Source organism: Chiloscyllium plagiosum, unplaced genomic scaffold, assembly GCF_037043375.1.
Source record: "Chiloscyllium plagiosum isolate Xiang-an unplaced genomic scaffold, Cpla_swu_hap1 HiC_scaffold_10, whole genome shotgun sequence".
In the NCBI taxonomy this organism is placed as follows: Eukaryota; Metazoa; Chordata; class Chondrichthyes; order Orectolobiformes; family Hemiscylliidae; genus Chiloscyllium; species Chiloscyllium plagiosum.
The window spans coordinates 40367698-40380860 of record NW_028270148.1 but is presented as its reverse complement, the minus strand read 5'-3'; positions in this window follow the sequence as shown (position 1 = coordinate 40380860).

Below are 13163 nucleotides of genomic sequence, written 5' to 3'. Positions count from 1 at the left end.
CCGCCGTATCTGCTCCCAGGAGGAGCTTTTCGACCATAGAACACACCAGATGGCCTCCTTCTTTAGAGACTGCAATTTCCCTTCCCACGTGGTTAAAGATGCCCTCCAATGCATCTCATCCACATCCCGCACCTCCGCCCTCAGACCCAACCCCTCCAACCGTAACAAGGACAGAACGCCCCTGGTGCTCACCTTCCACCCTACCAACCTTCGCATAAACCAAATCATCCGCCGACATTTCCGCCACCTCCAAACAGACCCCACCACCAGGGATATATTTCCCTCCCCACCCCTCTCCGCCTTCCGCAAAGACCGTTCCCTCCGTGACTACCTGGTCAGGTCCACGCCCCCCTACGACCCACCCTCCCATCCTGGCACTTTCCCCTGCCACCGCAGGAACTGTAAAACCTGTGCCCACACCTCCTCCCTCACCTCCATCCAAGGCCCTAAAGGAGCCTTCCACATCCATCAAAGTTTTACCTGCAAATCCACTAATATCATCTATTGTATCCGTTGCTCCTGATGCGGTCTCCTCTACATTGGAGAGACTGGGTGCCTCCTAGCAGAGCGCTTTAGGGAACATCTCCGAGACACCCACACCAATCAACCAAATCACCCCGTGGCTCAACATTTCAACTCCCCCTCCCACTCTGCCGAGGATATGGAGGTGCTGGGCCTCCTCCACCGCCGCTCCCTCACCACCAGACGCCTGGAGGAAGAACGCCTCATCTTCTGCCTCGGAACACTTCAACCCCAGGGCATCAATGTGGATTTCAACAGTTTCCTCATTTCCCCTTCCCCCACCTCATCCTAGTTTCTAACCTCCAGCAACTCGATCCCCTGACTTGTCCGGACTTGTCCGACCTGCCCAGCTCCTTTTCCACCTATCCACTCCACCTTCTCCTCCCTGACCTATCACCTTCATCTCCTTCCCCACTGACCTATTGTACTCTATGCTACTCTCTCCCCACCCCCACCCTCCTCTAGCTTATCTCTCCACGCTTCAGGCTCTCTGCCTTTATTCCTGATGAAGGGCTTTTGCCCGAAACGTCGATTTTGCCTGTCCTCGGATGCTGCCTGAACTGCTGTGCTCTTCCAGCACCACTGATCTAGAATCTGGTTTCCAGCATCTGCAGTCATTGTTTTAACTCGTGCTTTATAGAGAAACAGAGTTAAGGCTTCAAGCCAACAGCCTGTTATCAGAACTGGAGAGAAAAAACAGTTAAAGAATTTTTAAGACCTTGAAAGGGTTTCAGGCATGAAGAAGAAAAGAAAAGATCTGTGATAGAATGGAGACCAGGGTAGATTACTCACAGACGATTTCATGAAGCAATGGCCAAATAGAATGCTAATGGTAATAGTGAAGAAACAAAGAATTGCTGCACAAAACAAGAAGTGTCTAAGAAAGAAACAGGATGAAGATTAACTAACCAAGATAAAGGTGAAGAAAAATTGGGGGAAAAAAATAAAACCTGAAGCTAGGATTCTGACCAAAACCTGATGAACACAATCTTGGGATGCTGCTTACAGACTTAATGGAGGTGCTGTGTAAAGTGGTCACCCAGTCTGTGTTTAGTCTCACTGGTGTGGAGGAGACACATCATGAGCAGTGAATTCAGTACACCAAGGTGAAGGAGTGCACTGAACTACAGCTGGTAGAAGAGATTGCCTTGGACAATGAGAAGTGGTGAGCTGAAAGGGCACATGCTCCATTTCCTGTACTAGTGCCTTAAACAAGAACAAAACTAAACTGTCCAGAGAATTGAACAGCTCTTGCCAATGCAATCCTTTAAGGTGAAGTTGGTCAATCAGGCTATGTGTTGTCTGACATTTGATCTAAGCTCACCCATGCCTGGATCTCAGATCCATACAGGCATATTTTCCAGTGGACCATCATACAATACTGTTGCTATGCCCAGTGAAGACATGTGATGTTCACAGAATTTTTTGGAAACATTTTTGCTTTTAGAAATGGACCTATAAATGTGAAGATGGCTGTCATGGGTCAAGTGATTTCTGCATGGACTCCAAGATTTCTCAAGGCTTCCAAACTAAATGCCCATGTGTGGAGAGATTCCCTTGAATGGGCATGCCAAAACAAAACATGTTTTGACAGAAATTTTAAGGTGGGGAGTAAGGGACTCAGAGAAGATCTGAGAGAAAAAAAAATCAGCAAGAGGGTGGTCAAAATATGGAATACACTGCCAGAAAGGGTAGTGGAGTTGGCCATACTCTCAATGTTTAAGAAGCATTTGGATGAACACTTAAAATGCAAGGGCATGGTAGGCTTTCGATCAAGTACTGGTAAATGGGATCAATATGGTTTAGTGTTTGCTAGTCAGCATAGACACGGTGGAGCAAAGGGCCTGTTTCTATGTTGTATGACTGTAAATGATTTGTGAAATCTACACCTCCTCTGGACCTTATCCTGTGGACCTTATACAAAGCTTAATATCTTTGGTCTGCGACACTGACTCTGCTTGAAAATAGTAATGACTTTGAATTTCAAATCATTCGAGGTGGACAGCAGCATTGATCAGATGGCCACCTGACCACAACTGACCACAAATAATGAATCGTATTACTCCCAGAATCATGGAAAAATCACTTAGTCTGCAATCAACCTAGCAAGGAACAATAGCAGCAACAAAGTCAGCAACATCGATGTCTTAAAACTGGAGACTGCACCTCTCTAAGGTTTCCAAATCTGTTTCATTTCAAGTTCGCCAATACAAAAACATGACCTCCTAGTAATAAGACTACAAGCTTTGTAACATGCTGAAAAATCCACCTCTTTAAGGAATCTTGCAATGACTTTGATTTGGAAGTTTAGTTATTGAATTTCCCTGGAAGACTGCAGGTTGGCTAATGTGGTGCCACTGTTTAAGAGGGGTGGTAAAGACAAGCCAGCGAACTATAGACCAGTGAGCCTGACCTCAGTGGTGAAAATGTGTTGCTGGAAAAGCGCAGCAGGTCAGGCAGCATCCAGGGAACAGGAGAATCGACGTTTCGGGCATAAGCCCTTCTTCAGGAATCTCCTCTGACCTCAGTGGTGGGCAAGTGGTCGGAGGGAATCCTGAGGGACAGGATGTACATGTATTTAGAAAGGCAAGGACTGATTAGGGATAGTCAACATGGCTTTGTGCGTGGGAAATCATGTCTCACAAACTTGATTGAGTTTTTTTTAAGAAGTGACAAAGAGGATTGATGAGGGCAGAGCAGTAGATGTGATCTATATGGACTTCAGCCAGACGTTCGACAAGGTTCCCCATGCAAGTCTGATTAGCAAGGTTAGATCTCACAGAATACAGGGAGAACTAGCCATGTGGATACAGAACTGGCTCAAAGGTAGAAGACCTTTGGAGGTGGTGGTGGAGGGTTGTTTTTCAGACTGGAGGCCTGTGACCAGTGTAGTGCCACAAGGATCAGTGCTGAGTCCTCTACATTTTGTTATTTACATAAATGATTTGGATGCGAGCATAAGAGGTACAGTTAGAAAGTTTGCAGATGACACCAAAATTAGAGGTGTAGTGGACAGCGAAGAGGGTTACCTCAGATTACAACAGGATCTTGACCAGATGGGCCAATGGGCTGAGAAGTGGCAGATGGCGTTTAATTCAGAAAAATGCGAGGTGCTGCATTTTGGGAAAGCAAATCTTCGCAGGACTTATACACTTAATGGTAAGGTCCTAGGGAATGTTGCTGAACAAAAAGACCTTGGAGTGCAGGTTCATAGCTCCTTGAAATTGGAGTCGCAGGTAGACAGGATAGTGAAGAAGGCGTTTGGTATGCTTTCTTTTATTGGTCAGAGTATTGAGTACAGGAGTTGGAGTCATGTTGTGGATGTACAGGACATTGTTGGAATATTGAATGCAATTCTGGTCTCCTTCCCATCGGAAAGATGTTGTGAAACTTGAAAGGGTTCAGAAAAGATTTACAAGGATGTTGCCAGGGTTGGAGGATTTGAGCTATTAGGAGAGGCTGAATAGGCTGGGGCTGTTTTCCCTGGAGCAGTGGAGGCTGAGGGGTGACCTTAGTCAGGTTTACAAAATTATGAGGGGCATGGATAGGATAAATAGACAAAGTCTTTTCCCTGGGGTGGGGGAGTCCAGAACTAGTGGGCATAGGTTTATGGTGAGAGGGGAAAGATATAAAAGAGACCTAAGGGGCAACTTTTTCACACAGAGGGTGGTACGTGTATGGAATGAGCTGCCAGAGGAAGTGATGGAGGCTGATACAATTGCAACATTTCAAAGGCACCTGGATGGGTATATGAATAGGAAGGGTTTGGAGGGATATGGGCCAGGTGCTGGCAGATGGGACTAGGTTTGGTTGGGATATCTGGTCGGCATGGCTGGGTTGGACCGAAGGGTCTGTTTCCGTGCTGTACATCTCTATGACTTTATGAATGGAAAATAATAATTTATTTCCTAGTCTGCAATGAGATGAGCCAATCATGTGGCTTAATTATTACTGTTTATATCTTGTTAAAGTACACTATTCTTTTTAACTATATTTTTCTCAAGTGTGTGTGAATGGTGAATGAATGATGTGGTGTTAGATTTAGGGGGTGAACGCATGAATAAAGAATCCTCTTTGTTCTAAACCCACAAGTGCTTCTTGCTAGATTATAAACTGACCACATACCAAGGGTTAAGAAACATACACATTACCCTGTTCAAAAACAATACTCTGAATACAAATGTTAAGGGAAGGGAAGGGAACAGGAGTTTCAGTCCTCTGTCATTCCTGTCCATACCCTTGTCAGGGATAAAAGTAAGGCCAGGTAATTAGCACAGAGCATTGATTGAATTGTGGCTCTTCTTGATTTGTTAAGCTTAATAATAATGAAACAATCTATTAACTTAATATACTTTCAGGCAAGCTTCAGAATTGATTTTAGTTTGGTTCCGTGTACCTGTACTGTAATTTCTGTTGGCACATATTTTTAGATGCATGCATATTTGAATTCGACAAGTATAAAATGTGTGCTCTGAGGAACTGATTGGTTAATAGTTCAAAGTTGCTTACTTTGACTTCGATTTAATTGAGAATTTTATGTTTAGCAGGCTGACTTGAGAGGAACAAAGTTATCAGCAACACACTGTCGGCTAGATGTTATCTAAGCCACTTTGCTCAGTCTGTGTGCATTACTCCTTACCCAGTGCAACATTCTAATTACTAATTTAAATTTGCATGGTGTCAAGAAACAAGGCAGTAAACAGGAAGTTAAGCAATGGGGCTCCAATCTGATGTGAGCAAAGCAATTAAGTCAAACAAGTTTGTAGAAAGAGTTCCAACAAATTAATAGATAGCTAAGGCAAAACTAAATGAGAACATAAACTAATCAAGGATGTACACTCTCATGTAAACTGTCTTATTCTACTTTGGCTCTTTTCTGCCACTTGTCTTTTTTTCATCAATTTGCTTTTCTCATTTTGGTTTTTATTATTCAATATACAATTCTTGGCACTCACATAATTGATCAGGACAAAGGGGATCAAAACATCTTCACAAGGAACTCTTTCTTGAAAATAAATCATCAACAGTGTAACCTGCTGTGCCTCTTCTGGTGCTGGATACATTTCCCAACACTTTGGCCTGGTCGGGAGCCCAACAATGCTGCTCAACTCAGCTCTTGCATTAATATGCCAGTCAGGCCCTGATCATGTCACTGGAATATATTTAAATGAGGATCCACTGATTTTTGGTAATATCTTTGTAATTTGCAATTTAAGATAGCAATCAGCCAGCACCAGAGGGGAATCTTTCCTTCCCCACCTGGTTAAAATTTCCATTCAAGGTTTTACAGTATTGTATTGATGATCAAGTGATTTGCAATATCTTGAAGTCATGGAAGGAGCTCTATGAAAGCAAATTATTTCATCCTCTCTATTTGTAGGCAGGAGTTGGCAATGCCAGTTAAGGTCGCATGAATCTGGGCATTAACCTAGTTGTATGGATCACACTCCTGTTATTCAACATTATCAACTGACATTTACACACTGAAATTTATAATGGGTGACTGATTGCTCACTCTACCAGGCTTTTACCTTCTGTATTTTCTTTCATTATTTTGTGTACCAAGGAAGAAACAGCCCATGGTGTATATGATAGCTGAAGGTAACCATCTACCTGTTTTGTTTGTTTGTTTGCCTAACTCTAAGGGGAATGACAATCCATGGGTTAAGTGCCAGATGCAACCGTTGGTGACATTTGTCCCATTGACTATGCAGCAAGACCCATACCTCTATAAACATACAACCTGACATTCCTGATGTAGGGTTTACTCCTGAAACGTCAACTTTCCCGCTTGTTGGATGCTGCCTGACCTGCTGTGCTTTTCCAGAGCCATACTTTTCAAGTCTGATTCTCCAACATCTGCAGTCCTCCCTTGCTCCAACATGACATGAACTCATGGCTAATGCTCTGGTGCCTACGTCTTTTACCATTTTCAGTCCTGAGTGGGAGGAAGAGAAAATTCCATAGAGAAAGTGGCATAGATTGTTGGCCATGTATTGGGTTTTCCTGCATGGATTAGAGTGGTGCTGGAAAAGCACAGCAGTTCAGGCAGCATCTGAGGAGCAGGAAAATCACAGCTGCCAGTTTTGGGCATGAATAAAGGATACCTGAGGACAGGCACATGTACTGCAGTGGATGTGAGGTCTCCAATCCTTGAAGGCTCATCCTTCTGAAAGTATAAAATACTCCATAATTAACATTATTAGAGCCAGCCTGATTTCAGTCTTATGAAGCTGAAGATCCTCCGGTGTTTCCAAACCTCCTACATTCCCTGAAGAATAAGTCCTTGAGAGGCGATAGGAAGATCTTACCGAGAAAGTGGTGGCATTGGCTGAATGTTAATCACTCCCCATCCTCTAAATTAGCAATAGCAATGTTACTGCAAATGTATTTAAATAGTTCCTGGGTTGCTCCTGAATTACAATGTGTTTGTTAATGCAAATGTGCTTTTTGAACTTTATTGATAGACATATTATACTTTGTATTCCTGGCTTATATGGCTTTGAGAAGAGTTTTATTCAATGACCGCTGTACTACACAAAAAGTAAGTGGCATCCCTTCATGTGGTCATATTCCTTGTTTGATGGCAGGTCATTCAGGTCAGTTACACAACATCAACTCAGATCTGAAGCGTTGGCGTGTGAATGCCAATGCAAGAAAAATAGTATTGCCACAACACGCTCTGGTCATGTTTGATGTCTTAAACCAGGCAGCCAGTCTGAACTTCAAAAGTTCCATTTTGCAATAATTTCAAAAAAAAATAGTAGATTTGAGCCCATCATCTTAGCTGTCACCACAGAAGAGGCTGAGACAGTTTTATGCTGCTGGAAATGGTATCTTTCTGATGAAATACGAAACTAAAGGTTGTTCTATCTGTTCAAGTGGATATAAACATAAGATGCCATGACTATTTGAAGAGAAGGAAGTATTTCTCCCTAGATCTCAGGGAACATTCCTCCCTCCAACAACAATTAAAAAAAAACAATTTTTTAGCCAGTTGTCCTACTCATTTTCTCATCATGGAATCTTCCTGTGAAAAATTGGCTATTTGTAGTTAGCTTCCAATTCAAATTGCGGTGCAAAGATTGGATCATGCAAAATCCACTTTCTGAGTCTTATTAAGAAATGGTTGAAATTACAAAGCATTCGACCACATTGCCAAAAGAGAATGATAAATGACTCCACATGGCAAACAATTTTGGAGTAGCATGACTGTTCTTAAATATGCAAATATAGCATTTAGTCTCTGCCAACTAGATTTGACAAAAAAACAATGAGATGAATGACTAGTTAATGTGTTTCTTTAACTGGTACTTCTTTGAGGAAACATTGTTGGCATAATAACAAGAGAATACCCTCATCTTTAATGCCACCCTGAACCATGGAATTCAATTAAGCTCCTTTGTACCTCTGACATTTCACACAATGTATGAGATCTGCAACAATGCAGTGCCCTTTCAGTAACGCATTCAGGGAAATAGCTTCAAGATGCTGTAGATATAGCCTGAAATAATTATTTGTGCTTTTGATCAATTTCATTAGCAGAACTCAAAATGGCTATGACTTACCAGAAGTATCATATTGTGAGACTTGATTGCTCAACTTAAAATTTCTACTAATTCATAGCTGATAACCTAAAGTCTTTGAAAACCCCAAATCTTAACGTCCTAGCAATCCACTAAAATTATTAATCTTGACTGATCTGGAAATTTGAAAATTCAGTTATTCTATTTGTTAGGATTATGACACCTGTTACCATAAAATCCCTACAGTATAGAAGCAGGGCATTCAACTCATTGAGTCCACAACAAACCTTCCAAAGAACATCCCACCCAGATCCACTGATCCCTTAACTCCATATTTACCATGGCCAATCTACCTAACCTGCACATCGTTTGGACTGTGGGAGGAAACTCACATAGACACAGGGAGAATGACCACACAGGCAGTCACATAAGGGTGGAATTGAACGCAGGACGCTGGTGCTGTGAGGTAGCAGTGCTGACCACTGAGCCACTGTACTGCCCCAAAATGTTTCTGGGCTAACTTAGGGGAAAATGAAGGATGTCCAAATCATTTAACTTGGAAGAAGAGACAAGTTGGAGACAATGGCAACAGGCCATGTACTAACCCGAGATAGTCTATGTTTCACCACAGTCCCATAAAGATGTTGAGAATGTCAGATTCTAAATAGTTATGTTTTTCCTTTCAAGCTGAAACAGCCTGGAGAATATATTGTCCAATGACAGCTCTGGTTCAGTGATCTCTGTAGAAATATACACAGTGTCTATTTACAGAGGTTAATACTTTTCAAGTGCTTGTAGCTTCTGCTATTGATACTTTGAATGATTGACACTTTCATTCGTAGCAAAATCACTTTTCTTTAAAATAGTGGAGAATAATAAATGAATATGATTTTAAAAAACCTTTATTTCACTCATTGTATTGCTACAATAGGGTTAATTGATTCTGTATCAATGGGTCAAAGGGCATGAAGTAGCATAGTTTTGCGTAGGGTCATTAGTGCAGTTGCATAATGTGACACTGGTGGCATACATTGGCTTGGATGGGACAAGGAGAATGTGAAAGGTGAAGGGTGTGAATGATGAGGGCTAGAGGGCTTTTTGTTTATAACTGGGATGACATCTCACAGAGCTGAGCTGAAGTTCTGAAAAGCCTTCCTCAACCCGTGACAGTGAATCTGATTGGATTTTTTGGAGTTTGATTGAAATGTTGCCTACAAAGACAGTATTTTATTAATAGAGCTTTTAGTATTTTGTACATTCATGATTTTATATTGTTTAACTCTGTCATGGGTTGTGAATGTAATTGGCTAGGTGGACACTTATTGCCAAACTCTAATTCAACATTTCAGAGGGGCATTAAGAGTTTATCACATTGCTGTGTGTCAGGAGTCACACATAGGCCAGACCAAGCAATAATGGCAAACTTCCTTTCCTGAAAGATATTATTGAACAAATTGTTCTTTTTAACTATTAACGAGAGCTTGACTTTGTTGAGACTAGCTTTCCAGTCCATTTCATTGGAAAGCAGATTAAATGTATTAATGAATTGAAAATGCACCGGCTGCCATGGTGGAATTTGAGCTCATTTCCCTAGAGCATTAATTTAGTTACTCGTCCAGTGAACACTGCATTACCATCTTCTCTCCAATGATGAGTCTACTTTCATCTACCATGAAATTCGTGTTCCAAACCTCTCCACATCTCCACCCTTCTATATAAATGCTCCTGAAAATTTATCTCCTTTAGCAAGCTTACAGTGACCATTTCTAATATCTGCTTACATGAAATTATATCAAATTTTGTTCCATAAGATTCTTTTAATGTACCTTTGGGAATTTTATGAAGCTAAATTCATTATATAGAATCATAGCGATCTCCAGCATGGAAACAGGCCTTTTGGCCCAAATGTCCAAGCTGCCTAGTTTTCACAATTGAACTAGTCTCAATTGCCTGCATTTGGTCCATGTTCCTCTATAGAGATCCAATTCATGTACTTGTCTAAATGTTTCTTAAATGACAAAGTTGTACGCAGTTCCACCACTACCTCTGACAGCCTGTTCCAGACACTCACCACCCTCTGTGTGAGAAATACTGCCCCTCTGGACACTTCTGTATTTCTCGCCTCTCACCTTAAACCTATGCCCTCTAGTTTTGGACTCCCCTATGATGGGGAAGAGCTGTTGGCTATCTATCTTATCTATGCCTCTCATGATTTTACAAATCTCTATAAAGTCACCTCTTAATCTCCTAAACTCCAGGAGAAAAGGTCCCAGCCTATCCCATCTCTCCTTATACCTCAAATCTTCCAGTCCAGTCCAGGTACATCCTAATAAATCTTTTCTGCACTCTTTCTAGTTTAATAATATCCTTATCAATACAATTTCCAGCATCTTCATGTAGGTTCTTTTAGACTGGGGTGAATTAATCCAGTTTTATGAAAAGGCCATCATGTAAACTTGGTTCATTGATATCTAATTTTGGTCATGATCACTGTTTGTCTTGTGCCTTCTTCTCAAAGTTAACCAGCAATGGATCATAACTCCATGCACTGCTCAGACCAGAGGGCTCAGACATCAGCAACTATATGAATCAACCATTCTAAACCATCCAGAATAATTTTCATTAACCAGTCTTTTATAATTCTCAACATGTCTTTCAAGACATAACCATGTTTATACATAGTGTGGGGGGTCATAATAAGATCAGCAATAGAATGATCTGATAAGAAAAACTCTGCAGCTCAGCTTTCAAGATATGCTTAAAAAGTCCCAAAGACACTGACATGGCCCTATTAAAATAATAGATTAATAATCCCACAAATCTTATTTAATAGCTGACTGCATAATAGCTCCTCTAATGGCTCTGTTAACGAGTGTGGAAATGAACAAAGTATGTGCTGAGATATGTAATCTCTTCCAAGAATAGTATTGGGTGTGTTCCCGAAGAAGATATGGGAAAAATCTGCTTAGATTGCTCCTGGTCACTGTGAAATACTAAAACGTGTTCATATACAAATACATTGTAATAAAATTTCACTGAGAGTTCCCTCACAATAATTTTGGTGGAAAATTGAAGGAGCTCCACAGAAATGGGAGAACCCCAGACAAGTTCTATCACCAAGTGGTTATTGGCAGATAGCACTGGGTGAAAATGGGAGGCTGTAAAATGACACTGGAACTAACCAGATTTGATCCTCAGTCTTCATCCATCCGCCCAATGTGGTGTCACCTGGTGTGGAAGAAGTGCTGTTGCAGCCTGTATCTTTCTGTCACTGTAGGAATAGCCTGCTAGGTGGGTCTTTATCAGCTGCCATGCTGGGAGACATCAGCATCATGTGAGAGATTCTTTTCATGGGCAAGAAGTCAAGCCAAGCCATCAATCAATCAGATCAGTGAAGACCTGGAAGATAGTTATCTGTGACTTGTTAATGCTGGAGACACGGCTTTATTCTCTCTAAGTTAATGGGTGGCACAGTGGCTCTGTGGTTAGGACTGCTGTCTCACATTGCCAGGGACCTGGCTTCAATTCTCACCCTCAGGTGACTGTCTGTGTGGAGTTTGCAGGTTCTTGGCATGGGTTTCCTCTGGGTGCACTGGTTTTCTCCCACAGACCAAACATGTACAGGTTAGGTGGATTGGCCATGCTAAATTGTCCATTGTGTTCAGGGTTGTGTAGGTTAAGTGGGTAATGCCAGGTTACAGGGATAAGGTAGGGGGATGGGTCTGTGTGGGATGCCTTTCAGAGAGTTGGTGTTTATTTGATGGGACAATTGGCCTGTTTCCACAGTGTAGAGATTCTATGATTCTATCAGAGGAATTCTTGAATTCCTTATTTCATATGAGTCAATGCCTTCAGAAGAAAATCATAATTGCAGATAGCACAGTTGGAGGACATTTTGCACCCTTATACCTGTGGTATAAAGGGGAAGAATTTATCTTAATCCATTGCATGTCCAGCCACAAACAGCAAATTGCCATTTCTCCCTTCCTCTTAACATTAATGAAAAAAGCTTAATAAAGATTTTGTCCCGTCTTGTTTGTCAGTGTTGTGTAGCCAAGAATTTGAATGCTGTCAAAGGTTTGCTTGATTTGCAGTTGTATTTTATTAGTGCATAAAATCTGCTAACTAGAGATAACTATCACAAAAGCACAATCATATTCAACTAAACAGGATATAGCTATTTTGAGATATTGCTTTTCTACTTTTCTTAACTGTGTTTCTATATTAAACCACTGAAGTAACTCAAAACCACAAACATAGATGTTTCTTTTTAGTCTGGAGGAGTCATGATTCTGCTTTTTTTCTAAAGAATGTTGATTAAAAATACTGATTTATCTTTGGAATGGGTCATGAACCCTACCTTTCCCTTCCACGAAAAACAACATATGTATATTGTCACAAGAAATAGTTCCTGCCATCTTGCTTCACAAGCGTCTCTTGGTAAAATGGAATAATTTATTCAACATACATGTAACAAAATTAAATACTAGGATTTTATTTGAATAGAAAATAACAGAATATCTAAAGTTATTATCAGTATCAAATGGATTCCTTTAAGTCTCTCTTTAGCTTTTGTTTTGATCACATCTAAAGGTGAAAAGTTGCAATGTAATACATATGTGCAGACTGTTATGCGTAAGTGAACATGGTGTAATCTATCACAGAACAGTGGAATCTGAGTCTTTTTATCTATATTGTGTTATTTTATTACCAGCGATGAGGTCTTGTGGCACAGTGGGTTGTATCTCACTACGTCTGAGCCAAAGGTTTGAATTCCATCCTGGGATGTCGTGATCAGTAAACATGACAGGTGATAAGTGGAGGAGAAATTCCTGATCAGCCATGTGATGGGAAGAACATTGAAGTTAACCATCACTATTCATTTCACCAGAAAACACAGAAGTGTATGTTGCCACAACAATGTCTTGAATCATGCAGGGTATTTCTGAATTGCCAGCATTTTTCTGGGTGCACAATGGTCTTTTAAGGATGTCACTGGTGCCAGGGATCCTGGGATATGGTGACTGCTTCCACCTACAGCGAGTTGGAGAATTGGCCTAGCATCAGAAGAGTGGGGCACTGCAGAGGCATGGTACAAAGTTAATGAGGTGAGTT